This window comes from Stegostoma tigrinum, chromosome 22 (assembly GCF_030684315.1).
Source record: "Stegostoma tigrinum isolate sSteTig4 chromosome 22, sSteTig4.hap1, whole genome shotgun sequence".
NCBI lineage: Eukaryota > Metazoa > Chordata > Chondrichthyes > Orectolobiformes > Stegostomatidae > Stegostoma > Stegostoma tigrinum.
The window spans coordinates 41,159,204-41,184,185 of NC_081375.1; the positions used below are offsets into that span (position 1 = coordinate 41,159,204).

General features: G+C 41.0%; 1 protein-coding gene across 1 annotated transcript in view; it reads left to right on the forward strand.

Moving 5' to 3' along the window:
• b3gntl1 (UDP-GlcNAc:betaGal beta-1,3-N-acetylglucosaminyltransferase-like 1) overlaps positions 1-24,982 on the forward strand; it is a 331,506-nt gene that overhangs the window by 68,447 nt on the left and 238,077 nt on the right. The gene's annotated exons all lie outside the window — the stretch shown is intronic.

Consider the following 24,982-nt stretch of genomic DNA (forward strand, 5'->3'; position numbering starts at 1 on the left):
GTGAGGCAGCAGCAGTGCTAACCACTAAGCCACTGTGCCGCCCCACAGTTGTGTATTAATTCGACCATTCACTTAATGAGTGTTAATCATCTGAATGTCACTTCAAAACGGAGGGTCAGAAAAGTTGAAATCTAAATTAGCTATGTCAAGTGTATGTGGTAAAGTGCCGCATTCATTCAGTGATATTGAGTCTGGTTCAGCTGAGAACTGATATTGTATGTCACTGTGTCATTTTATTTGTGTCACATTTTCCGTAATACATCCTTAACGTTGACAAGTTTTGATTTTACATTTTAATGGTGCGAATGGTAACATTTATGGATTTCAAAAATCATTTTCTCATTGTTGAATACTATTTTGAAAGGATTTTGAAACACAGCATACTTTGTTACTAGAGAATGTAATCTATCTTAGCTTCTCAATGAGACTTGCAATGTATCAGCAGACATGTCTGTTGAAGCCATTATCTTTCGGGGAAGCAGTCCCCATGCGGATGTCTCATTAGTAAGTGAAGACTCTGCTTGTGAGGGCAAGATGCTTTAATATGCTGTTCAAACTATGCATATCTTCTGCCAAAAAGAGTAAGATTACGCGAAGCAAGGGAGGCAGTCCTGTTGCGCAAGCAGATATACTGTTCACAGCAGGGAGCTAATCAGCTTTAGTTACTGTTAAACAGGTCACTTGGCAGGACATGTTCTCTGTGGAGCCAGTTCCTTCTCGGGATTGAGCTTGGGAGGAAATACTGTTTGCTTTCATTATTGTGTATTGACCTGATAGAAGGGAATGGCCAGACACTGCTGAACTAAACCAATTTGCTTTTATAAGGAAAGGAACGCGCTTTCTCTCCCTTAGATTGGTTGCTGCAGAACTCTTGGCAAAGAATTGGCTGCTTTTTTAAAAATTCATTCACAAGATGTGCATGTTTCTGGCTAAGCCAGCATTTACTGCTCATCCCTAATTGCTAAGAGTCAACCACATAACTATGGGTCTGGAGTCACATGTAGGCTAAACCAGATAAGGATGCCAGATTTCCTACCCTAAAGAACATTAGTGAAGCAGATGGGTTTTTCCTGACAATTGACAATGGATTTGTGGTTATCTTTAGAACCTTAATTCCAGATTCCTGATTAAGTTCAGTTTCGACCATCTGCCATGGCCGGATTTGAACCCGGGTCCCCAGAACATTAGAGATAACAAGGTATAGAGCTGGATGAACACAGCAAGCCGAGCAGGAAGGCTGACGTTCCAGGCCTAGACCCTTCTTCAGAAACTGTAGCTGAGTTTCTGGATTTGTAATCCAGTGATAATACTACTAGGTCATCACCTCCCCTGAGGTTCTGAGTGAACAGTCCATCATTTTTTACATCACAGTGAATTTTGTTTCCTTCGGAATCTAGCCTTTGACACAGTGTGGACCAGCTAGAAAGAATTGTCCAGTGATTGAGTTTGAGGGCTCAAATGTAATCCTAGTCTTTCAGATAATGATCAGTGAATGTATCTGAGAGATTAGTTAGATTGCCAATAAAAGAAAGGGTTGGTGTCATCTGTGAGTATTCATTGAATGCATTCCAACAATCTGTTTATTATTTGTGCTACACTTGTGAACACAGGAAGCGACACGTTCTTGTAACAAATCACATCCAACACACTACCAGGGAAAAGAACAAATTGCATCTAACTTGGACAGGCTGTGAAGAGATCCCATGTTTTCTTTGCTGTGCCTTGAAGTGAACTTTGCGGCTTCTATCATGTATAGTTTTGTGGATCCAGAACAGAGCTGTGCTCAGTGTGAATATGGAACCAGAATCTGTGGGCACTGACCTTTCATCTGAATGATCCAGATGGCCTCCTGGGATCATGAAATAGTTACAGCACAGCAGGTGGCCATTCAGCTTGCTTTTGTGCTTCCCCTCTGAGGGAGCAGTTCAATGGGAGTCATTCCCCCGCTTTCTCTGCAAAATTCTGAAAACCCTTCCTTTTCAGCTTTTGACTTAGTTTCATTTGATGGCCTCACTTGAACCTGCCCCTCGACTTCACACTCAGTCAATCCATTCCAGATCCTAACCACTCTTTGTGCAAAACCCATTTTCTCATGATAGCATTGCTTCTTCGGCCAATTATCTTCAGTCTGTGGTGTCTGGTTCTCAATCGTTTATCAATGGGAACAGCTTATTCCAGTCTACTCAGTCATGATTCTGAATTTCTTTGTTAAATATCTCCATCAGCCTCTGTGCTCCAAGTAAAACAGTCTTTCCTAACTTCTTTCGCCTTTCTAAGGAATTAAAGTTAATGTCCTGCCCTATGTTAGCTCTTTGCTGGAAGCATTATACTGTAATAGCTCAGAAATTCCGATGGAGAGATTTCTTGGGAAGATGAGTTTTCCATTGGGGAATTTTCTGACATCTTTAACTCATCAAAGTAAGTCCTCGAAGCTGAGTTAAAGTCGAAGAATTCAGTGGGTTCTACATTACTGAAGATTAATAGTTACCTGGAGAAGTGAAGGATCAAAACCTACTGTAATTCCTGGGTAATAATTGAACTTTTCACACCTCTTCACCCCAATTCATCTAACTGTAGACCTCTAATGCTTCTCGAGTTGATCTGCCCATCCCTCCAGCCCTTCACCCCTGACTTCCCAGTGATCCCACTGACCCCTCCCCCAACTCCCAACTGACCTGCCCTCAAACTGCCAGAGCCCTGTGACTTGACATTGATGCGCCCAATGCCATCCCCAACTCGATACCACAACACCCCCAAAAACTCTGACTCCACTCTATCCTTACCCAAACCTGCCAGACTCAAACACAAATTGATCCCCCACTGCCCTACCTGATGCCCAGTCTGATGACCTGATGCCAACACCATCCCCAACCCTAAACTGACCCTGCCAGACCTGACATTATTCCCTGACTGAGCCATAAGCTGCCCTCAACCCTAGACTCAATCTCCTCTCATTGATCCAACCCACAGGACCCACCCAGCACTGCACCCCTCCTCCACTCCAATGCTATCATGAGAAAATGGGTTTTGCACAAAGAATGGTTAGGATGAACACTTTGGTTAGGAATTTGACGCTAACACTGAGATCTCACCCCTCCCCCTGACCAAAACCCTCCCATTTTCCTGCATCGACCACCACCCCCAACCCAACACAATCCAACATCATGCAAGAGTCATGGTATAATTTGAAGCAAACCTTTAATTATACTTTTCATGACCACTGGAACTCTGTAAGGTTTTTAAAACCAATGAAGTGCTATCGAAGTGTAGTCACGGGTGTAATATAGGAAATGCAGCAGCCAGTCTTACACACAACAATGTCAATGCAATAATGAACAAATAACATTTTTATTGATTGAAGAATAGAAGTTGGGTAGGACGCTGAGGCTGACTCTCCAGCTCCTCTCTGAAATAATACAATAAAACCCTTGACATTCATCAAAGCACACAGACAGCTTAAAATCTCATCTGAAAGATGGCACTTCCAAGAGGGTAGCACGACCTCAGTATAGCACTAGGGTATCAGTCTTGATCTTTGTGCTCAAACTCTGGACTGGAAGTTGAATGTTGAACCTTGTGACCCGATGAGAGGGTGCCATCACCAGAGTCTCAGATGATGCTGTGACGAGGGAACAGCCCTCCGAAAGCCTGTGATTTCAAATAAACCTGTTGGACGGTAAACTGGTGTGGTGTGATTTTTGACTTTGTCCACCACAGTCTAACACAGGCACCTCCACATCACAGTGGATGCTAAATGTTGGTGTTTTAAACTATAGGGGTCAGATTTTGCTGTGGTGAGGCACTTGTTGTTCTTCATGTGCAGGTAATATAACAACTGGAGACAGGGACCCAATACCCAGTTAAAATCAAGTGTCCACAAAATGCTGCTGGCTTGTACTATTCCACCAATAGCTGTGGGTAAACAGCATCTTAGTGTTTGCTTCACCATGGAAATGCTTTGAATGGTGTGAAGTTCCTCTGCTTGCACAGTAGGTTCCCAGTAAACTTAGTACAGGAAGTTAGACTTTAGCTATTCTGGACAAAGTACCTTCTCAAATATGTGGTAGGTGTTCATTAGCACTAGACAATTGCGCTGAAAGTGAATGATTGCATGTATGAATTCCTATCCCTGCAGGATTTAACTGCAGCTTTAAAAATGGATAAGTTGAAACTTTTTTTTTGATGACTTTTTTCCTCTCTCACCCAAGGGATCTCTCCCTCTTATGAATTTCTCTGCTGGCACTTTAATTAACACTGAATTAACCTATTCTCATTGACACTTCCTTCCCATGTATGGGGCTGTTGATGCCACCATCACTGTCTGATAGTTTGGTTGGTTAAGAAGTTATTTGTCTTGTTCACACTGTTTCTTGACACCCCATTATCCTTGATGTGAGCAGGTATCTCTATCAAATGTTGTACTCTACATCTTAAGTTCGTTGTACTTTCAGCAAGTCAATGGGCAAAAACGTTAGACTGACAGGTGCAGCGATAGGGTCTTTCTTCCTCCCCTCTTACCAAAATGTTTGTATCCATTTTGAGTATTGGACGCTAATCCCTGGTGCCATTTCCCTCTGGTATTTTGAGTATCTGGTCATTACTCATGTGCTACACTTAAAGTGCAGACTGGAGCTTAGTGGACTTGGACCAATACAACATTATCCATGCACATTTCCAACAGAGGTTTCTGAATACTGCACATGAGTGGGAACTCGGCCAAATTCCGTCATCCCAAACCCAGAAACACTAATACAAATACAAAAATTGCTGCAGAAGCTCAGCAGGTTTGGCAGCATCTGTAGGAAGAAAGCAGAGTTAACATTTCGAGTCCAGTGACTCTTCATCAGAGTTAAAAAGACCTTTAAACTGTGACATTTTTAACCACAGCACTCAATCAGCAGTTTCAGGCCCAGTATCATTGTGACGAACAATGGGAGATTCAATTGATAGCTTCTGTAATCTACTTTGGCTCGCAGAGCTTGGTGAATGTGTTCACATCAATGGAAATGTGTTCATTGTCAAAGACTTTTTTTAAAATGTTGGGTTGGCCTTTCTATTGCCTGTCTTAATTGTATCAGAAAATGTGTTGTTAGGTGGCAATATCACACTCAAAACATTTTCTCACTCTCCTTATACTGTCATGACACTCAAATTTAAATAACACACTACCATTGAGAATGGCTAAAGTACCACCGTCAGTCCTGTACCTGCAGGGAATGTTGGGCGCCAGGGCACTTAATAGGAGGGAATGTTGCAGATTTCCACAGAAGTGCTGGAGACCACATCAATGACCTTACTTTCGTGAGAACAGGATGGGAATGCCTAACATTTCTCATCACTGTACTGACACACTCTTTTGTTGCATAAGTTTAATTTATCCTCCTTGCAATCTTGTATGCAAGATACAGGCTAGATTTTTGCCTTGCCTGTCTGGGTGTCAGTCTGCCTGGGATTCACATTCAGAACTCGGTCAGTTTGATCAGTGAATGCAGAAATCAATCCCAGCTTGTCTCAAGTGTTATGCTGCAGTGTCACTGTGCAAAAATGAAACTTCAAAGACATGCCCTTAATATCCTGACACACTACGGAAATATTTTCCACATTGGAAACTACACACACAGATTCATTGGCTATGTCACTACTGGCACATAAAAGGACACTTTACCAGACTGTTTACTATGGAACATAGGTTTCTATTATGATCCAGTTCTGTGAAGCAGGTTGGAAAATCACAAACTCTCCCACTTGGAAACTCAGTAAATACATGAATCACCAGATTCTGTATTCACCTATGCAGATGAGGGAAATTGCAGGCTTCCTTTGAATGAGTTGAGTTTCACTGTTAACAGTTTTGAAGCAACCAGTTTTGCCTCAGTTTTGGACTAATCAAGACAAAGATCATCCAGAATTCACATTACTGATTGCAATTCAAAGGCATTCGCACGTTTGGAAGATTATTTAGGTATTATTTGGGAGGGTCTGCTCAACATCCGATGTGATGCTTGTGGCCGTATAATCCATTGACACTCCAGTCCTGATTTTAATCTATCATAGATTGCACTGTGTAGATTACTCCACCATGTTCAATGATCTGATTTTTGTGGCCCTCTAAATCCTTTTATCTGTACTTGCTAGCATCTCCCAAAATGAAATATCTTCTACCGTGTAGAGGAACAAAAGTAGCAGATCCATAAGAGCACCACCACCTGTGAGCTCCCCCATAAGCGATACACCATCTCGACTTAGAACTATATCGCTATTCCTTCACTGTTGCTGGGTCAAAATCATGGGTCAGCTCTGTGTCCCTACAACTCGAGAGCTGCAGAGGTTCAATAAGGAAGATCACCATCACCTTCCCCGTAGCAGTTAGAATGAGCAAGAAATACTGGCACATATCCACATTTGTCATCAGTCTCGATCTTTCACCTCACAAAAATGTGTTTTACTTACCAGTCCTTCATAACGGGGCATAAGGGGTCAAGTATTTTGATGTGAGCGGAATTGTAAAGATGTACAGAAATTTAGGTTATGGCCACACAGCGCTAGGAAAATGACAAAGTTATCAACCACTCACATCCACATCAGTGGTTCACTTTCATGCTTGGTCAACCCCATTTTTGGAGGGATTTGTGGGGTCATCTCTTCAGTTAGTATCCTATGATAAAATACCCAGCCAAAGAAAATAAAATCTGCAAGGTGTAATATGGATGGATGACCCAAACCTAGTTTCAGGAATATTAGTTTAAAATCAAGGTTTCCTAACACACACACACACACACACACACACACACACACACAAAGAAGTTTAGAACGTAGAGCATTACAGCACAGCACAGGCCCTTCAGGCCTCGATGTTGTGCCAACCTGTCATACCGATCTCAAGCCCATCTAACCTACACTATTCCATGTACGTCCATATGCTAATCCAGTGACGACTTAAATGTACCTAAAGTTGGCGAATCTACTGCCGTTGCAGGCAAAGCGTTCCATTCCCTTTCTACTCTCTGAGTAAAGAAACTACCTCTGACATCTGTCCTATATCTTTCACCCCTCAATTTAAAGCTATGCACCCTTGTGTTCGCCGTCACCATCCTAGGAAAAAGGCTCTCCCTATCCACCCTATCCAACCCTCTGATTATTTTATATGTTTCAATTAAGTCGCCTCTCAACCTTCTTCTCTCTAACAAAAACAGCCTCAAGTCCCTCAGCCTTTCCTCGTAAGACCTTCCCTCCATACCAGGCAACATCCTAGTAAATCTCCTCTGCACCCTTTCCAAAGCGCCCACATCCTTCTTATAATGCGGTGACCAGAACTGTATGCAATACTCCAAGTGCGGCTGCACCAGAGTTTTGTACAGCTGCAGCATAACCTCTTGGTTACGGAACTCGATCCCTCTATTAATAAAAGCTAAAACACTGTATGCCTTCTTAACAGCCCTGTCAACCTGGGTGGCAACTTTCAAGGATCTGTGTACATGGACACCGAGATCTCTCTGCTCATCTACACTACCAAGAATCTTACCATTAGCCCAGTACTTTGCCTTCCGGTTACTCCTACCAAAGTGCATCACCTCACACTTGTCTGCATTAAACTCCATTTGCCACCTCAGCTCAGCTCTGCAGCTTATCTATGTCTCTCTGCATAAGTTTGAAGATGTAAAATTTCCAATGTTTACACTTCAGATTGGTGATGGAATTAATGTGGAACTTCAGTCAGTCCTGATCCGAACTACTGACATTGCAGAGTCAATAATGCAGAGAGGAGCTTGCATCAGTTCCACGATTTTGCTGAAAGTACAATGATAAAAGTAGAAAACACTAACTCCAGCCTAAGTTTAAACTTGCTGCAGTGCAAGGAATTCAATGGAATGTATCTGCACAGATGGCCCAGAAGCAAAAGTATAACGAGCAAGATTGGATCAGACACCCATTCCAGATTTTCTGAATTTCATCTCAATTGAAGAGATTATGAATTAAGGATAATAAAATTTGTGTCATTTTCAGCCTATAGAATGGCTCAGCATGAAGTGAAATCAGTATTGAGTGACACAAGTACAAAACGAGTAAACTAAGTTTTACTCCCTCCCTTGTAGGTTCTAACCACAGGAAAGGTGAATTAAGCAGCACACCCTCAAATATGTTTTCACTTTGAGCCCATTTAAAGTGAAATGCTTTTGCCAGGGGTCAGGTTGTGAATGGAATGATTGCTCCAGATTATTTGTAACACACTGAACTACATGTTGTGCATTTTGAATTGGGGCCACAGAAGTTGTTATAGGTTAAATAACAGAAAATATTGACTTAAGTACAGTTAAAATAGTTAATGCAACCACTGTCATATTTGGCCAGTACTGGCACTGGGTTTCTCAGAAGCTGCGCATTTACTGTTGCTTATCTCCTTAAACATTCGCACCAGAGCTCTTCCATGAAATGACTGGCGTCATAAGTTGTAACATTTGCTGTGTAGTGCACTTGTTGGCATTCCAGATACTAAGTTCGTGGAAACTTCAGATCCTCATCTCTTTTCTATTCCATGCCTCCTCTGTGGCGTCATATTTTGTGTATTACGTTCACTCAAGCACATCTCAAACCAGGCTGATCACCTGCCGTCCTCCCTTGGCTAGTGAACCAGCAGTTTACCTTACTGATCTTTCCCTTGATGCCATGAGACTTCGTGGGGCTCATTTGAGGACAACTCCCTCCTTGCTGTATAGTCACAAGAAGGACATTATTAGTTGGAGTGGGTTCAGAAAAGATTTGTCAGGATGTTGCTGGAACTGGAGAGTTTGAATTATAGGGAGAGCTGAATAGACTGGAACTGCTTTCCTTGGAACGTAGGAGGTTGAGAGATGACATTATAAGGTTTCGTAAAATCGTGACAAGCATAGACAAGTTGAATGACAAGGGGCTTTTCCCTAGGATAGTCAGTTCACAACTAGAGGGCATATTTTTAAGTGACAGGAGAAAGATTTAAAAGGGACCTGCGGGGTAACTTCTTCACACAAAGGATGGTTTGTATGTGGAATGGTCTGCCACAGGAAGAGGCAGACGCAGGTATAGTTACAACATTTAAAAGACATTTGGACACGTCCCTGAATAGAAAAGTTTGGAGGGATATGGATCAAATGTAGACAAGTGGACTAGTTTATTTGGGACACTTAGCATGGATGAATCAAACAGAAGGGTTGGTTTCTGTGCTGTATGACTATACATAATATATTATCTTCGGTTCCACTCCCCTACCCATTCCCCATCTCTCTGGATTCTATGAGAAGCCACAGAACTGTTTGCTGCAACCTTAAATAAATTTAATGATGGAGCATCAGCAACCATTAGGGAATTCCAGATATTCACAACCCTTTTGAGGTTAGAAACTCCCTTTATCTCAGTTCTTAATGATTGGGTCTTTATCCTGAGGTTATGCCCCCATGATTTAAATTCCCTACTCTTCAACATTTACTGTGTCAAACTCCTTCAGAATCTCATATTTCTCAATGAGATCATCACTCACCCAGTTGAGAATAAAAGCCCAAATTACTCAATGTCTCAACATAATACAATCCCCTCATCGCTGACAGTAATTTAGTGAACTTCTGCTGTACCATCTCCAATGCACCTCCTTAAATATGGAGACCAGGTACTCCAGACGGTGCCTCACCAATGCTGTATGTAATTTAGCAAATCTTATTTACTCCTGCACTGCAATCTAGTCCGAGGTGTTTGAATTATGTACATTTACATTATTCACTCAGTTGAGGAACTGACTGACTGAGACAAATAAACTATAAATCATGACAAAGTCAAAATATTAATCATTAAAACAAATAAAATGAACAGTGCAATAGTTTAATATAGCTTGTCTTCTATGAGACAAGGAACTGCAATTTTAGCCAAGTCAACTGTAGATCTTCTGCATAACAGTTTTCAGTGTACTGCATCCTATATTGAGCAAGATTTCTTAGAAATTTCTCAGCTGATGGAGCACATTTCTTTATTCATTCACATGATGAGGGGTATCATTTATTGCCTATCCCTAATTGCCCAGATGGCAGTTAACAGTCAACCACATTGCTGTGGGTCTGGAGTCACATGTAGGCCAGACCATGTAAGGATGGCAGCCTCCTTCCCTAAAGGACATTAGTGAACCAGATGGATTTTTCCAACAATCGTACAATGGATTCACAGACATCATTAGATTCTGAATTCCAGATGTTTATTGAATTCAGATGCCACCATCTGCCATGGTGGGATTTGAACCCGGGTCCCCAGAATGTTATTAACAGTTATTATTAATGTTATTAACAGAATGGATTTACAGCCCAGTGATAATACCACTACGCCATTGCCTCCCCATGTAAAGCACTGTCTTCATAACAGGCTCCTTTTCATAAAAGTGTTTGGACCAACTTTAAGTTAAATTTGCCTTTTATATTTTTACATTAAGAACTGGGAGACATGGGTTTTCATTTCAATGTTTTGAAGTTTATTTTTGAGGGCTTGGTGATGGAGAGCCAGCAGGCCCGTTTGCAACATTTTTCAAGAGTTTTTTTTAAATTTAGTGTTGAGAAAACGGGGATTAGCTTTCAGTGCATTAAAGAAGGCAGAGTGAAAATAACTGTGCTGTAGCTTAGCAACAAGGTTCTCAGGACACAGATATTGCAGTCTCGGACTCAGACAGTCAGCCAATCGATGTGTACCAGCCAAAGAGTGCTGGAACATGAGGTTAGAGAACTCCTGTGTTTTCTCTGAAGTTAAAGTAATAGTGGGTTTTAGATGTCAAAATGAGAGATACCAGATAAAGAAAAGAGCATCCAGTGAATGAAATTCACTGAAAGGAAACTAGGTGCTGTTGTGCCAGCCTGAGCTAACATCTTGGCGTGCAATTACCAGTAATTTTTCACTGAAGTTTTTGTATTTGGAAATGGATGCTTGAGGTGAAAGGAATAGTTTGAAATTGAATCCGTTTCTGATGTCTGTAATGAACTTTCTCCAAGCTTTTCATTGAATCCCTGTGTTGCAGGTACAGGCCATTTGGCCCATCGAGTCTGCACCAATCCTCCCACCCTATTCCTATAACACCATCTCCACCGAGTCTACACATCTCCAGACATTCCAAGACAGTTTAGCATGACCAGTTCTCCTAACATGCTCATCTTTGGACTGTAGGGGTAGGGGCCAGGGGAATCCATGCAGAGATGGGGAGAATATGCAAACTCCGCACAGACAATCGGCCTACGCTGCACTTGGTGCTGTGTTTGCAGCAGCACTAACCATTGAGACACTGTGCTGCTTCTTTTTGTTTGATGCTGTATGTACTATAGTTCACCTTAATAAACGCTTTATTCTTTGTACTAAAGGTACAGTGCTGACTCTTTTGTTCAGTCACTGAATTCCACATTTAAAGTTAGCATCTATCAAGCCAGGTTTCACTCGGAGTCACTTTCCCAGGTTTAACATCAGTTGGGATCATAAGCAGCTTATCACTTTCTGGAGTTAAAGACCAAAACTGCCCTTGTGAAAAGGCCCTAGTAAAGAATTTGTGTATGGTGTTTTCTGGAAGGAAATTTGGGGTATTATATAATAATATTGAAGAACTGCTGCCTCGTGTAGAGAGTCATGTCTCTGGACTCTGGTCCATTTGCACCACAGGCGGTTAAGACACTGTTGCTTCAATGTAATGATTCTGGTCTATTGTCTTCATGCTATGGATTCCCTCCCAGACTCAGGGAGGAGGTGGGTTTAGGATTTGGAGATAGAGCAGTCGGTAAACTAAGCCTTCAGCATGTTAATAAACATCCAGGCTGTTATACCACTGCACTGTTAGAGGTGGTATCTTTTGTGTGAGACATTAAACCAGGGTTACATCTGCCCTCTCAGAGGGATGCAAATGATCCCAGGGCTTTATTTCAAAGAGTAGCTCATATTTCGGCCAGCGCTTCTTTCTTGACCAACATCTAAAAACTGGCCATTAACACTTTGATGTCAGTGGGCTGTAATTGGTTGCTGTTTCCCACCTTGTAGTACCCACATTTCAAACAGATTTAATTAGTATTAAAATGATTTGGAATATTCTCAAATTATGAAAGGCACTATGCAAATGTGTACTTGATTTTTAACCCAGCTCATTGGTTATTAGTGTTATTACCTGGATGAATCTTGGAACCATGACTTGAGGATCGGTGCTCCTCCTGCAAGAGTGACACCTCTTCATATATCGCTGCTCAAGTTGGAGCTACCATCACAACAAAACTCAAGGGTAAAAAGTGACCGTTCTTTACAGTTATTCATTATTTTCTTTTGTAAGCACAAACATCCCCCTTGGTAAACTGATATAACATAGCAAAATATTTGGCGAGCTGTACAACTTGTACAGTAGCTTCCTGAAATATGTGTAACCTAATGAAGATCTACATTAAGAATAAATAAGGAATGAAAGCAATATAAACCATGTAAATGCTGCTGAAGGACAACATATGTTGACTACTCCCTTGTATTGCCTGCACAGCCCCCATCCTGACCTGTCTGAGATTTTCCAATTATATGTGACCAATTAATGGCCACTTAAGGGCATCGTCGTATTGCCACTAGTACTTTACCCGTTTCAGGGTGAACGGCAAGCCCGCACCATGTGGGAAACCTGGAACTTCAAGAGCACATCTTAGCTGAAGAGACAGAGTACAGATGGCCTGGTGGTATTATCATTGGATGATTAATCCAGAAACTCCACTAATGTTCTGAGGACCCAGGTTTGAATCTTGCCATAGGAGATAGTGGAGTTTGAATTCACTAAAAAATACCTGGAATTAAGAAGCTTCTGATGACTGTGAAACCATTGTAGATAGTCAGGAGAAACTGATCTTGCTCACTAACGTCCTTATGGAAAGGAAATCTGCCACCCTCATCTGGTCTGACCTACATGTGAACCCAGACCCACGGCAATGTGGTTGACTCTCAACTGCCCTCCGAAATGGCCTAGCAAGCTACTCAGTTGTATCACTTGCTAGTAGGGATGGGCAATAAATGATGGCTGGCCAGCGAAATCTATGTGAATGAAAAAAACCTAATGAAATTCACCCCAGCTTTTGAACAAATCCCAATGTGGAGTCTCCTCTGTATATGCTTTTATGGTTTGCCCAGGCTTATGATTAATTTACAATTTGATCTAATTTGAGGCAGCTTTTTCTATCACTGCCAATACCAAATCTGTTCTTACAATAGCAGCAGAAAAACCGCACTGCAGCGTGTTTGTCAATTTAAGCTTCCTGCTTGACAAATGCTTATCAGTATCGGCTATGCCTATGATTGAGAGGACATACTATCTTCTATTCAAGTGAATTTTTTTTTTCTTAATGTTCCTCTCTTGCACAATTTTGGTTTAAAAGTCCTAGGCAGCGGCTCAATGTGATGTCTTCTGATATGGATAATAACATTGAGAATCAGCACACTGGCTTTCTCAGGAGGAAAGGAGCAAAGAACTCACCATCAGCCATTCCTGCTCAACAGTTTACTTCAAAATCTTAAATCCAAAACTGGGAGAAAAAGAATCTCATTGCTTACCAGATTGCAAAATAAAGACTCATTGATTGAATCTATTACTCCATTCAAAGAATCTAGCCCTTTTTGTAGACTTTACAGGCTGTCCAGAAAATTCAACCCCTATCTAATCAATGAGTGTTAGTTTGGAGGCCAGTTGTCCACAAGGAGCACGTCTGCCTGAAGGGGGTTTGAATCAATGGGATCTGCCTTGTGACACTGCCCACTACCTATCCCCTCCTCCATACCCACCAAGACCACCGTTCCCATATTCCATCCCAAACGAGCTACCTGCAAACCTCAAACGCCAAAGGTTTCCAGAAACATTCACAAACAGCACACAAATGGGTGATGAATTGTGGAAATAGATTGTTCACACCTACAATGATAACTTACTACTGGCAAAGTTGGCTGGAGACAATGCACGTAAATTTCGTCTCAATCCTCCCCATAAGTCCACCTTGATGGGTCCATGCAGGGAAAAAAACCATCCTCTATGTAAACAAAAATAAATCACCATTCTCCTTTCAGAGATCCACCTTTCTACATATTCGGAATGCTGCTGGAATGTAAAGATAAAGGTGAAGTTGCCACGTTCTTACCAGAAATAGGACTGCTCTCTCGTTACAGAAAGGCAGCTAATGGTGGTTTAACCTGAGAGTAACTGCCTCCAGCAAGGAGCAAGGTTGAAAAGGACAGCCCCTCATGCTAACATCAACCATTGCAGGAATTGAATCCACAATGTTGGCATTCCTGCATCACAAACCAGCCATCCAGCCAACTAAGCTAAGCGAATATGCTGCATAGTTAGAAAGCCTTAATCAAGATTGATTATTTCCATGAATCTGGCTTAGAATTTTTTTTCAAACACAGGGAGTAGGAGTAAATGAACAGTTGTATCATTTTCTAGTTTGTACACATTCACCCAAGTGTCCCTGGACCCAAACTTAGAGTCAAAATATTTCTCTCCACAGATGCTGCCAGACCTCCTGAGCTTTTCCAGCAATTTCTGGGCTTTGTTTTTGTGCTTCAAATCAGAGCTATGTTGTTTCCAGTTTGAAAAATTCTTTGTTCATAATTGTTTCCTTTTGAATATCTGCAGTAGACACTAGTCGTTGGGCCTAGTCTTTGTTCAATCTCATCAAGCTTTTATAACACCCCATTTTTCACCAACTATTGCATTCAGGACAGTGTAACTATTGTAACTGGTAACTTGTGACCTCTTGGTAGCTTCACTGCTCTGTGAGAGCATTATATTCCTGGATTTCAGGCTTCAGTGATGATCAGTTGGAAACTTAATTTCATAATACATCAGGAACACTTTTGTCAGTGAGAAAATACTCCATGAAATTAAAAATAAGTTTTTTTTTAAAGTTTGTGTTATTTATTGTCTCAGCTTGAGAGGGATTTTTCAAAGAATGCGAGCATTGTTGCTTGGAAATTATTTTTTATGTTCAGTATTTATTCCATTCCACCCCCTCCTTGGCCCGACAAAATTACACAGCTCCTGATTCATTTCCAAGATGTTAATTATGACCAACAACAACGCTTAAACATTCCAGCATCTCTAACAACCAGGGCTTTAATTGGTTTAATCACACAGTACTTACTTTTGCCCTAGTTTTGACACTTCTTTTGGCCTCGCATCCAGGAGGTATGAACTCATACTGGATACACGCAGACATGCACACACAGACAGACATGCATACACAGATACAGGCACGCACACGCAGACAATCACACACAGATACAGTCATACACACACGCACACAAATGTAAACACAGGTACAGACACGCACACACAGAGGCACGTGCACACAGACAGTCGCACATACACAGATGCAGGCACACACACACAGACAGTCACACAGAAATGGGCATGCATACACAGATACAGGCATGCACACACAGATACAGGCAAGTACACACAGACAGACATGCACATACAGATACAGGCACACACACACAGGCAGACATGCACACAGATACAGGCATGCACACACAGATACAGGCATGTACACACAGTCATGCACACAGATACAGATGCACACACAGATAGACATGCACACACAGATACAGGCACGTGCACACAGTCACACATACTCAGATACAGGCACGCATACACAGACAGTCACGCAGACACAGACATGGGTACGCATACACAGATACAGACACGCACACGCAGACACAGATACAGACACACACAAACAGATACAGGCATGCACACACAGACAGCCACACACACAGATACAGATGCACACACACATAGACACACGCACACAGACAGTCACGCATACACAGATACAGACAGCAACACGCAGACACAGATACAGACACACACAAACAGATACAGGCATCCACACACAGAGATACAGATGCACACACACATAGACACACGCACACAGACAGTCACGCATACACAGATACAGACACGCACACGCAGACAGTCACGCACACACAGATACAGACACACACAAACAGATACAGGCGTGCACACACAGACAGTCACACACACAGATACAGACGTGCACACATGTGCACGTGCAGTCCTCCTACGCCAGGTGCCAATACTAAGTGCTCGTTCAGATCATGAAAGCCATGCTTTGCAAGTGGTGTTAGCTCTTTTAAGATAAATGAGATCGAGGCCTGTGTTAAAATACCTAGCTCAAAAAGTCTAAACTTCAGTGTCGTCAGCTGGGTCCACGACCCTCCCCAGCAGATGACCAAATGAAGATGTTGGATGACCCTGCAATATCACTCGAATTCCTCTCCCCATTCCTAACTCCAGGGATACTGAACCTATTGTAATGAGTCCACCAGCAGAACAATGCTCAGGATAGTGGCAGTGATATTTCCTTGCTTTTTTTTTAAAGGCTTACAATCTATTTACATTTCTGATTTGCTGAGCTTCCAGACAATAACATTTTTGTATTTCTCTTTATAATTGTACCCACATACCTCTGTAGTACAGTATTCTGCAGTCAATCTCCATTTAAATGATCTGCTTTTCTGTCCTTCCTACCCAACTAGATAACCTGAATTCTTCTCATAATATTCTGCCTGCCAGTTTATTGCTCACACAGTAAACCTACTGTCATTTCTTTAGGATTGTCTTAGGCCTCCTCACAACCAGCTTTGCCACCTACCTTTGCATTGCTAGCAAACTTGGATATGACTCTGTCAAAGTCAGCAAATTTCACACATATTTGGGATCAAATGCCAGGCCTTCCTGAGCCTGTATACTTCCGTAACACATTCCCTGTGGCTTTTCAGCTCTGATATTGGCAAGGGTCGTGTCATTTGATAAGTCTTTGTAGGTGATAATGGAATTCTTCATCTTACCAGATTACATTATGATGAATTAGAGGTAGGTTAAGCACTTTACTGCAAAATAGTCTCAAGTTGTAGACACCAGGTTGTGTTAAGAGTGGAAGAATGACATCAGTCTTCAGCTATAGTGCAAAGTGGTGAATGGACTAACATCATTTACATTTCCCTCTCAAGTTACTTTTTAATAGACTTCATCTGGAAAAGATCATTGAGCAGGAAGAGACAGTGGCATGGTAACAATGCCACTGGGCTAAAAATTCAGAACCTTGAGCCAATGTTCTTTGGACATGGATACAAATTTCACCATAGCAGATAAATAGAAAGCTGGCCTAATTGCAACCACTTCGATTGTAGTAAAAATCCATCTGGTTCATTGGTGTCCTATTGTTGATAGGAAGTCTTACCTAATTTGTCCTATGTGGGAATCCGCACCCATAACAATGTGGTCTGAACTGTCCTCTGGACAATAAATACTAGCCCAGCCAGTGTCACATTTGACCTCATATGAATCTTTTTAAGTGAAAGGTTGTGAACAGGGTACCAATTCCCTATAATTGAGGATCACTGTCACCTCCAGTGATGTTAAGCATTATAGACTCCAGCAGATGACATGTTACAAAAAACAAGCTATAAATGCTAACTTATCTAAAAAAGAGGAAAGATTCTCTGTGTAATGATTGTTCTAAAAAAGGCAACATTTGAAACACTAATCTATGAAAGAAATGTAATGTATTACAGACAAAATCCATTTGTTCTACATTGCACTGCTCTATTAAACACCAAGCCAAGATGTCACATTCTGGGTCAGAACTGTAACGATAGGAAAAATATTTTCACAGCTTATTGATTTCTTTTTGTCTGATGTTCTTCTCAGATTAAATTGTTGCAGGTGGACTATCTTTCAGCACTGAGAAACCTCCAAAACTAAATAATATAAAGGGAAATTCATTTGTCCTGCACTCAAAGGGGAAACTGCCCTCAATGTGAGAGCTATAGTGCCAAGTCTCTCACCTATACTAACTGCATTCCCATTCATGGGCAATCATTGATAGTTACAAATTAATGAAACTAAAATTGTTCACGTTTTCGCCCATGCTAATTGTAAATGTTTACTCAGCTTGAAATAGCAAGTATTTTTTCATGTGTATTGTAAGCCTTTTCTCTTGAGGTTATGATTATGCTGCATACAATGCTGTGCTCTGAAACCAGCATGTGTAAGTTGTAATGAGCACACAGTAAAAAACAAGTTATAACACTGGTCAAATTCAGTGATAAATAGCTCCTTGCCTCCAAGTGAATAGCTGTGCTCCCTAAAGGCTAATTTTTTAATATTTGGAAGGAAGAGTTTTGCTTCTCTGATTACATTGCAGAACTTGTTAGAATTTTGAATCAACCTGTTTTGACACATTTCTTGCACAGCTGAGATTTGAACTCAGACCTGCTGGTCCAGAGGCAGGAACATTACATGGTGCTCTATTCAGATTAAACAGTTCCCAAGAGGTCCAAGAGAATTATAGAATCATGAATGATAAAGCAGAGCAGGCGACTGTTTGGCCCATCATGCCCATGTCATCCCTTTGTAAAAGAAATCCAAGAAGACCTATTCCCTTGTCATATCTGGATTGGCTCGTAAATGTTCCCTCTTTATGTATTTCTCTAATTCACTTTGGAAAGTAATACAAGATCTGCTCATTTGCGTTCTGAAAAAGTCATTTTGGACTCGGGACGTTGACTCTGTTTCTGTCTCCACAGACACTGCCAGACCTGCTGAGTTTCTCCAGCATTTTCAGTATTTGTTTCAGCTCACTCCCCATAGCCTTGACAAGTCATACTCAACCTTTCTACTGCCAGTCCAAAAACCATGTTCAAAACAGCATAAGGATGTTCTGAAAGCTGACACAATAGCAGCATTCAAGAAGCACCTGGACGAATACTTGAATAGGAAGGGAATAGAGGGATGCAGATTCTGTAAGTGAAGACAGTTTTCGTATGGAAAGGCAACATGTGGCGCCGAAGGGGTCTGTTCCTGTGCTGTATTGTTCTTTGTTCTTTCTTCATTCAGTTTCGCACTCATTAAGTTTGTTGCTGGTAGTTTGAAAATCAACTTAACACGTTTTTTTAAATAGGGAGCATTTCCCTTTTGAACCTTAGTGTAGTTAAAGAATTGCTCATGAAATAATATTCTTACAAATCATACATTTTCAAGCCACACTTCCTGTTGTAATTGAACAGGCACTCTGCCATCTTAAAGAGAGATTTCAGCCAGTAGCTGTATATGCAGTTCTGCCAAGAGGTCGAGCATTCTGTGTTCTTTAAAATATTTGGCTTTCAGGCACTTTTAATCACAATTTTTCAACAGTTGTGACTGAGTCCTTTGTGAATTTCATCTCTCCTTGGCTGCAATCTCACACCATTGAGTGAAGTTGCTCTTTGAGTTCAATATTGCCATTGTTTTCACAATGACTCCATAATCAGTGTTGCCCCCCCCACTGAATGAATTAGTGTGGGTACAGACAGTTTGAATTCAATGCAGAGTTTTGAAACTGGCAACTGAAAGATTAGTTTTAGCCTTGCATCAAACTGCACCATTAATGTAGCTGATATATTGAAATGAACTTAAATAAGTCATGAACAAAACAAATAGTAAACTGGGATAGTAATTTGGAAGAAAGAGCATTTTTTTGGACCAAGTCACATCTCTTGGGTAATAAGAATTCATATGTTCCAAAAATATGAAGCACACCAGCTTTTAGTTCACCAAAAATGGTATATTTAATGTGGTAAGCATCAAATGTCCCAGTAGTTGTTGGAGTGGTGTTGCCAATCAGATCAGTCAACATACTGTGTACAGAGATTCAGCCTGTAGGGAATGAGCAGGAGGCCAATTTCTCTATTAGCCAAATTGACCTTATCAACATGTATCCCTTAAAGCATTGCTATATGCAGATTATTTGATTATAATGGTCTGCTGTTAGTGAAACGTTTCTGTGCAAATTGGTTTCCTTCAGTGCAACAGTGAAAAGAACTTTGAGAAATCCTGAGGTCATGAATCACATTTGACAAATGTAAGTTCTAATTTCTTCCTTTAGCATTAGAAATTGCAGATACTTAATCTTTGACATCGCTACTGTCGACAAAAAGAAAACACCCCATGTGTTTTTATCTTATATTTGTGTGATCATGATAATAATGACAATGGATCATAGCTCTGAGTTAGCTTTGGAAATGCTGAACTTTTAAGTAATTCAGTTTTTCATTTAAAAATTTTAAAAAGGACGTACAAGCCAAAGATTGTTGAGAATGTAAGTTCTGAAAATGTAACTCAATGACAGTCTGGAAAATTCCTTGTGTGGATTCTCCATCCTGAGAGATAGCATGGAATGTTGCATTTTGTGTGTGTCAAGGAATTTTAGACAGCGGCACTTGAACAGGGATCCAATGTGAATACTGACTTAGAATCAAGGTAATGGAGGCCAGTTACTACCTCAATTTAAAAAAAAATTCCTGTGAGTTATATCCCAGACAATAAACACAATGAGAGGTAAAAGACACCAGTTTTCTGAAGAAGGTTCTCTGCCCGAAACATCAGCTTTCCTGCTCCTCTAATGCTGCTTGGCCTGCTGTGTTCATCCAGCTGTACAGCTTGTTATCTCAGTTTCGGATAAAGCATGTGTTTGTATTATCTCATGCACAAGAGAAGGCACTAAAACAAAACAACAGCAATCTGGGATTTTATGTGCTGACTGGTGTACTCATTCTGCAGAGCTGGTCTGTGCGGTGAAGGTTACAGTTTAGCAACATCCATTAGACATCCCTTTAGTTGCAGGTAAAGGAAAAGGTCTCTCTTAAATTAGTGGAAGCAAGTTGTGAATCAGCAAAGCAACCACTAAAAAGGAAACAGGACATTTCCTTTTAGGTTAATTGCAAAACCTAAAACCTCCAGACCATCTGGTCAACTGCCAGTCATCTCTACCAGAACCATCTAATTTAATGGCCACAAGTTACACCATCTACTCCCCATAGACATATCAAACACTGATTTGTGTGTTTTTCTAACTGTTAAGTTTCTCCTCACTTCTCATTTCTGATCTGTATCGGTGTGTTGTGTTTTATTGTATTTCCTTGGATTATAGTATCTAATAAGCACACACTTTCTTTAGCCCTAGAAACCCTGGTTAAACTGGCTCGTTTTAAATCATAAACATATTGGGGCTGGGAAAGGTGTCCATGAGAGATCCCTTCGTTAAATTATCTACATCACAACTAACCAAAGCCAAAGGGGCTTTCAATAAAGAGGGGTCAGTTTCTCCTTCCTTGCCCAGGACTGTAACAAATTGGAGGTGCCCGATCAGGAATCGTAATGAAGTGGGGACCCTTGCCTGAGAACCAGCCGTAACATGACAACAAGTAAACGAAGAGAAAGGCAAAAGGAAAAAGAAATGAAAAAGATATCAAGAGACACGGGGAAATGTAATCTGTGAAGTTCTATTTGTTATTGCCTTTAGAATCTTCTGGGTCAATAAACGTGTTTAGATGAACATAAAAATACAGTTTAGGATCTATCGTTGGATGAAGATTGACCTTCTGCAGTCATTTTCAGCAATACAGAGATGCAATTGTCAGTGGTTGCCCTTAAAGATGCTTGACAGACATGTCAATCTGGCAGTGGCCTGATGTACCAAACCATGAGATGATGCTGAGATGACAAGGTGTTGATTGTAGATTTGACACCAATATTCTCCATGTGCTCACTTTACTATCACTGGACGGAGGGAGGAAGAAAAAAATCAAAGCACACTTTATATCTTCCACAGAATAGTTAAGAAACTACCATCAGGTTGACATCTAGAATTGAGTGACCAGCTCAGAGGGGATTAGTGAATAAAGAGGGAGACTTGCTCTCATCACAAACAAAAGCCCAGGAAATGGACTCATTTTACTCTCGGCTCCTTGTTTTCCTTTTCACTCCGATTGTGCTACAGAGTTCATTTCTCACAATTGCCAGTTCTGAGCATGTTCAGACAGGACTATACTGGCCCAATGTAGATCTTTTTAAGAACCCCCCACCATCCCATCTTGTCACCGGTTACAAGCTCAGTTTCAGCTGTTAAGTTAACTTTGCTGCTGTGGTGACAGTAGCAGCCCCTGAACGAGCATGGAAGATGTACAAAGTCAGTAATATTGAATATACCTAAACCCCAGCCAATGTTGTGTAGGTCTGCGAAGCTATAAACAAAATGCCAGCAGCATTTTGAGGAATATGAAAAGAAACGTAGAACAGAAGAGTAAAGAATTAATTGCAAAATTCAATATATTATGGACTCTGCATTAACCTCCTATTCAAAGGGTGGGAGATGGTCAGGTGTGTTTGCAAGTCAAATATTGTGAAATATTAAAATTAACCCTTCACACAGGTGTCTGCTGCCATTTTTGAGGCACGCATCGTGTCACTTTTTGGAAAGGTGCAACACAGCGTTTTAATATTCACATCAACTTTCGTGGTGTAGCTAGTTTAAATCAAATGGTTGCTCATTTTCCCAAGCTTTGGGAAACCAGGCAGTAAACAGAGAATGGAGCCACTTGTAGCAGTAAGTTTGTCTATTTTAGAACAATGTTTGTGAACCAAGAACAGCAGGAATTCGCCTTCCAGCTCCAAATGCAAAACTCCTGTTGTACATGGCCTCCATTCTCTGTTGTAATCAGTCAACACCTACTCTCCACCATCAAATCTCCAATCCTTTCCATTCCTTATCATTACCAGGCTCCAACTCTAATCTCTATGCTGTGGAAGAATTCCAATCACTTTGTATCCTCCCATTTATATGTTGGATTGAGGCCAACATTTAGAACCATCTATCATGAGCTTGGCAGTATGAAATCAGTCAGCTCTGGCAAGCCACCTGAAAAGAAGAGATCTCTCAAGTCCATGGTTGTTTGGAAGAAGCGTGGCTTTCCCGACCTGTGACCGGACAACCAGTCAATCAGGCCAAGAAGCGGTGCGGAAAGACTCCTGCATTCAGTTTGGCTGGATGTCTACATCTCTGAAGTGTTGATGTTCCCTGCAACAATCTTGTTCCCTGCTCCCTCACTTTAGGTAACTGAGTCAATACATACATTTAGGTACTTGATATTAACACTGTAAAGAACGAACAACATGGATCCCCCAGAAAGACATCAGAAATGGGAAACTATAGTTATAAGAATTGAATTAACTGTGACAATTTCTACTGTAGCTCTGATGTTAGGAGGAGATTTGACCAAGCTGTTTAAAATCAAGAAATGAAAGAGCATGAATGAGGCCAATTGTTCATTACGCTAGTGTTCATTTTGGCATAGTGCAGGGCTTGTGACTAGGTAAGAGAAGATGTTAGATTGCAGGGTTGGGGGTAAGAGATCGGGGCTGGTGATTAGAGACCTTAGGCATTGAAGAGTGATTGTCGTGGAGAAGATTTTGGAGATTGGTAACCGGAGGGAGATTTCGTGCCTACCTGTTGGACCTGTGGGAAAAAAAACAGCTGCTCTTGGCCCACAAGCATCACTTTAAAGGCTCTTAACAGATGGATCCAACCTTTTTCATTTTCTTTCACATGGCTGGTTTCCAGAGAACAGGGAGACCCAGCCAGTAACAGCTAGAAATAGAAACTTTGTACAAGTAAAGGAACAATTTCTCCTCAGAAGATTACAATGGCTGATGTGGAACTGAGAATACCTTACTTGTCTAGTCTTTATCATGCTTCTACTAAAACTATTTGCCACATGCTGGGCTTGGATTTGAAACTTCTTATTAATTTTACCTTCGTCATAGCCTAAACCCGTCTGAATTGCAAGGTTGATGTCACCAAGCCTCTATACATAAAAGAAAGAGTCTTATTTCCTTTATGAAAAGTTTTGATGAAGTGAATATGGAGAAGAAAATTCCCTTTAGTTATATCAGTTTGGGAGGGGTGGTCTATGTAAATTTTATACTGTAAGGAAGGAGAAAGGTAAAGAGATTCTTTGCACAGGGCAGCGCCAACTTTACTATAGGGAAATATTGCTCTTACTAAGGAGAAATTTATCATCCTTTAAAGCAAAGGAGGATACAGCACTCTGCAGAGAGAGCAGGGCAATGGGATTAGTTTCTGGGGTTGCTATGTAAATTACAGCACATCTGGATTCCTGATGGACATATTTCATGCCATAAGTATATATGGTTTCATAATTTCATCTTTATCTGAAATAGTCATGATGGGAAGAAGGATTATAAGAGAAGTTTGGCAGCAAAGGAGGTAAGATATAATCTCTGTGTTATTTTTAACTGAAATCTTTCCCTGCAATTCCAGGACCACAATGCTGCTATGGTCAGCATTGCAGCATCCTCTGCTCCTCATCTACAATATTTTTGGTTTCTTTGCTAACTTTTCACTTCATCACATGTAAACAACATTTCTGTTCCTCTGTAGGGAACAAAGGGACATCAGGCAGCAGTAAACTTCACTGTGCTTCCATCCTTCTCCACTCATCGGTTAGTGTCAAAATACCCAAAGGCAGAGTTTACTTGACAGTCGATAATGGAGCTGAAAGCCTTCTAATTTTATTGGCTTCGTTTGTTCGACCGTGTAGTCATTATGTCTGGTCAGCTGGATGTAGAATAGCTGGGTATGTTATTTGACATTGAACAAAGTGGTTGGGGCAATAAGGTTGTTTATATTTTTGCGCAAAATGTAATATCCTAACCAAGGAACTGTTGTGCAATTCCATTCTACACACATAATCCCTACAGTGTGGAAACAGGCTTTTCAGCCCAACACGTCCACACCAAACCTCAGAGCATCCCACTCAGATCAATCCCCTTGTAACTCACCTAATCTACACATAATCCCTACATTCAGAGTAACAGAGTGCAAAGTGACTGCCAGAACTGGGATTTGTTTGTCTGGGAGGCACTCCTGTACCTGATTTATTTTCAGTGCCATTTAATCTCCTGATCAGTTTCTTTTTACCAGTGGTGCAAGTCTTTGCTGTTTACTTCCTTTGGCATGATGGTGCAAATACACCTCTGACCAAAGAGCGATGCAAAATCCTGCTCCAGTATCATGTGGTCTTAAGGAGTTACGTGTATGTGAAATAAATTGTCAAG